Here is a 5,078-nt window from a genome sequence, read left to right on the forward strand (position 1 = left end):
TCTTTCCCTCTCGGCAGAACCCCCCTCAGAAGCACAGATGCGCACCGTTTGCAGCCTTTTAATCCAGATTTGATTATCCTGGATAACAGCCACACCTCTCTCCCCATCCTCTGACTCCACTGCGGCTCGTGCGCGTTTGAATTCTGACTGCTGACAGAGTCTTGCAGCCATCAGGAAACAACAACAGTCCTTCAAAGACGTTTCTGTTTATTGATCCTGTAAAGCCCACTCGTCCATCCACGGATGGTGTCAGAACTGAGAGCCAAAGCGGGAAAGGGTCGATTATACCAGGTTCAAAGCAGGGACTCCTGACGGATGGGTCCAATCAGGGGCCAGGCCTTAACAGCCTAAAATTAAGGAACACACATTCCCAGGGGAAGCGGAGCAGCAGACACCAAGGTCAAGTAGCGATAGTGCACTCTCAAGAGAACCGAAACCTAAAATACCAAACCTGAGAGAAGGCAGAAATCAACCACCTCCCCCACCAGCCACTATGGCCGCGTAGCTGACAACTGCCCCCCAAACAAGCCTACGGGGAAAGGATCCGCTGTTTTTCCCGTTCACCCTGTCCCTTTTTCTCCACCACCACAGGTGCAAAAACAGAATGCAAACAAAACCCAGGCTCTCGGCACTTATACACTCCCAGATCTACGCAGCCTCCAACATGGCACCAAAGTTGGGGGTCTCCTTGCGGCGGCCTGATTCCCATGCCAAAGAGCACTGACTGCCCACCCCACGCCATTACTCTTCACCTGGCCGTCGCTTGTCTTGGATGGGTGGCCAAACCCACGCACCTCCCGCCACACAACTGCTCCGCATTAGGCTCCATCCAAAAATATGCCTCCCGGCTGGGAACTATACACTGCCTGATTCCCCCCCCCCCGTGACTGTGCTCACGCACAACCAGGGGGCGCGCATGTCCACTAGAGAGATGAGGAACGCCTCTCCTCTGGAGCCCTGAAGGATGACTCCCCACGACCACATCTTAAAGAGGGAGAAATGGGGCCACGGCACAGCCGGGTCCCAGCCAGGCTCTCTCTCTCTCTCTCTCTCTCTCTCTCTCTCTCTCTCTCTCTCTCTCTCTCTGGGACCCTCCACACAAGGCGGTCCCTGCCCCCCGGGTGCCCCCAGACCACAGCACAAGAGGCTGTCTGGGCCAGGCCCCCACTCACCCGCTGCCCCACGCCTGGACGTCTTCACAGCAAGACTCCTCGGATTCTGCTGAAGAATTTTCTGGGGAGGACCCCTCCTCCTCCTCTTCTTCCTCCTCCTCCTCCTCTTCTTCTTCCTCCTCGTCTTCTCTGTCCCAGAGCTCCTGCGGCAGGTTAAACATTTTTGCCAATCCTGGACAAAAACAGATCAAAGCTTGACTCCTTGATGGCCAGCCAGTTGCATCCTGAAGACACCTTTCAGCCTTCCCTCCCTCCCCTCTGCTGATGGGGAACCGGGGCAGGGGTCCGTCCCCTTGTCCAGGCCTACCAGGGGTGGAGCTCCGGTCCCGCCCGAGGCCCCCCCGTCTGTGTTCTGATGAGCCACAACCCTCCCCTTCTGCAAAGGGCCTCCTGATAGGGTGGGCTTCTGGCTGGCTTGCAGGTTTAAGAGGCTACCAGCCATTTCTGGCTGAATCTCATTAGTGTGTGTGTGTGGGGGCCCCCTGAAGCCGGGGCGGGGCCCGAATTGGAGAGGCTGGCCGGGCAAGGGTGAGAGGAGGAGAAAGGCGAGGCCTTGATTTCATCTTCTTGGGACAAGGGGGCCTCTTTCTTATTCAGAGATACTTGGGGCCTGGCAAGGGTGTTGATAGGCAGGAAGGGTGGATCCCTTCCTCTCCCACGCCTTTTCACCTTTGCAGGGAACCAAACGCAACTCGGATGTAAGTGAAGAAGAAGAAGAGATTGGATGTATACCCCACAGCCCTTCACTACCCAAAGGAGTCTCAGAGCGGCTCACAAACTCCTTTCCCTTCCCTTCCCCACAACAGACGCCCTGTGAGGCAGGTGGGGCTGAGAGAGCTCTGACAGAAATGGCTCTTTTTTTCAAAAACAGCTCTTGTCAGAACTACGGCTTGCCTAAGGTCATCCAGCAGCTGTAAGCGGAGGAAGAAGAAGAAATTGGATTTATACCCCACCCTTCACTACCCAAGGGAGTCTCAGAGCGGCTTACAAACTCCTTTCCCTTCCCCTCCCCACAACAGACAGGCACCCTGTGGGGTAGGCGGGGCTGAGAGAGCTCTGACAGCAACTGCTCTTTTTCAAGAACAGCTCTTATCAGAACTACGGCTTGCCCAAGGTCATCCAGCAGCTGCAAGCGGAGGAAGAAGAAGAGATTGGATTCATACCCCTGCCCTTCACTACCCAAGGGAGTCTCAGAGCGGCTGACAAACTCCTTTCCCTTCCCCTCCCCACAACAGACACCCTGTGAGGTAGGTGGGGCTGAGAGAGCTCTGACAGAAACTGCTCTTTTGCAAGAACAGCTCTTGTCACAACTACAGCTTGCCCAAGGTCATCCAGCCAGGTGCAAGTGGAGGAGGAGTGGGGAATCAAACCCGGTTCTCCCAGATTAGAGTCCGCGCACGTAACCACTACACCAAACTGGCTCTAAACCACTACACCAACCAGGGCTGAGTCCGGATGCACCTTGAAGGCCAACAAAGTTTAATTCTGGGTGGAAGCTTCCGTGTGCACGCATAGCTCACACAGTAGCATAGCGTGCACACGGAAGCTTCTACCCAGAATTAAACTTTGTTGGCCTTCAAGGTGCCCCAGACTCAAACTTTGCTCTACTGCTTCAAACCAACATGGCAACCAGTGTAGGGAGTGGGTTTTTATAGGGACCAAGGGGGGGGGGGGGTGTCTGTTGAGTGGTCAAAGCAGGGGCCCAGGCAGACAGACTTTAGGGACTGCCTCGTTCAGGGAAGCGGGGGGGGGGTGGGGCGGAGAGAGAGGCCTGTAGCGACAGTGGGGCATTTCAGGGGGCCCCCAACTTACTAGCAAGCCCCCCACCCCCGACTTTCCCTCCAGTCCAGGCCTGACTTCCAATTTTTTATTTGTGGCGCTCCCTTGGGGAGTTATGGACAGTGTTCCCTCTAAGCTGAGTTACTGTGAGCAAGCTCACAGTTTTTGAGCCTCCAGCTCACACATTGTTGTCTTCGCTCAGGAAGGATGGGGCTCCAGAAGAGCAAACTGATTTATGCAGCAGCCAAATCACTCGCTCACAACTTTTAATGCCAGCAGCTCACAAAGTAGAATTTTTGCTCACAAGACTCCACAGCTTAGAGGGAGCCTTGGTTGTGGGGGTGTCTGTGCAGGGTGCTCCCCCGACTTATTTAAAGCCAGCCCCCCCAAAAATCCTGGCTATGAGATTGGGGATGACAGAAGTCAGACCAAATCCATGTTGTAGGCAGTGTTCCCTCTAAGCTGAGTTAGTGTGAGTTAGCTCACCGTTTTTTAGCCTCCGGCTCACACATTTTTGTCTTAGCTCAGGAAGGAGGACTCCAGAGCAAACGAATTTATGCAGGAGCCAAATTGCTCACTCACAACTGTAATGCCAGTAGCTCACAAAGTAGAATTTTTGCTCACAAGACTCCACAGCTTAGAGGGAACACTGGTTGTAGGCAGAGATAACGTCTCTTCCCTCTCCCACACGAGCGATGGACTAGACCCCGTCGGCACGCCCGGCCTCAAGGGAGTGAGTCCAGACAGGCCAGAGCAAAACCCACGGATTCCAGTGGGGTGGCTGTCTTGTTGCAGAGGGACAAACAGGGGGGTCAGTCCGGCTGGGACAGAAGCCCCGGGGGCCGGAGTCTGCCAGTGCCGGGCCCTGCTGACAGACAGGCAAAAGCATCTCGGGGGTGGGGAGTGAAAAACAGAATGACTCCCCCAGAAGTGTGAAGGGCAACCTCAGCTGTCCCCGACAGAACCACAGAGAGCCAGCCCTGGTGGGGTGGTTAGAGAGTCCGACTAGGATGAGGGAGACTTGAGTGCAAATCCCTGACCTGCCACGGAAGCTGGCTGGGTGACCTTGCGCCAGGCACACACACGCACACACACACGCACACACACACACTCCCAGCCTAGCCTACCTCACAGGGTGGTTGTGAGAATAAAATGGAGGCTGAGGGAAGGTGCTTTGGGTCCCCACTGGGCAGAAAGGCAAGGTACCCACACAGTCCAATAAATAGTGTGTGGAGCTCGCAATGGACACCAGCTCAGGTGGCTTTGGATGAGAGATGTTTGTGGAATGGGGGTGTCTAGACTGCCACAACAGCTCAACGGAAATCCCATGTTCAGAGGCAGTCTACCTCACAACATCGGGACTCTCTGAAGTGACTGAGCAAGACAACAGATGCTTGGCCTGTGTGCACGCATCCCCACACCAATGATCCCGCTAAGCTGCGGAGTCCTGTGAGCAAAAATCCTACTTTGTGAGCTCCTGGCATTAAAGCTGTGAGCGAGCGATTGGGCTGCTGCCTAAATCAGTTTGCTCTGGAGCCCCATCCTTCCTGAGCCAAGGCAAAAATGTGTGAGCTGGAGGCTAAAGAACTGTGAGCTGGCTCACACTGACTCAGCTGAGAGGGAACAGTGTCAGGAAACCAGGCAAATGGTAACTTGGGTGGACTTGTGGGTCCCGTCCCCCATTAGAATCTGGCAGACTGAGGGTGGCTATAGGAGAAGGGGGGTGGCCTCGTGTGTTTTAAGAAGCCCGGGAGCAGGCTGGGGGGGGGGCTGGGGCTCCTCCCTCCAGGGCCCCCCAGCACAGGCTGCCCGGGTGATAGTGGCCCACTGGGAGGGTAGACGGATTCCTGGTCATTGTGAGGAAAGGGAACCTCCAAATTCAGTGGCAGTCAACCTGTGAATCCCAGAGCTGGGAGGCAACGTCAGGGGAAGGCCTCGGCCTCTGTGCCCTCCAGGGCAACTTCTTGGCTGCTGAATGAGACAGGCTGCTGGCTTCGGAATGGGGATTCGAACTCGGGCCTCCCAGATCTGAGCCTAAGCAGGACACCAGGCCGGTCCGGCGGCGACGGCTGCTCTCCTCCTCCCATGACCGGGACAAGCGCCCATGGAAGCCTGGATTGTCTCCCG

This window comes from Gekko japonicus, unplaced genomic scaffold (assembly GCF_001447785.1).
Source record: "Gekko japonicus isolate JY-2015 unplaced genomic scaffold, Gekko_japonicus_V1.1 scaffold761, whole genome shotgun sequence".
Taxonomy (NCBI): domain Eukaryota; kingdom Metazoa; phylum Chordata; class Lepidosauria; order Squamata; family Gekkonidae; genus Gekko; species Gekko japonicus.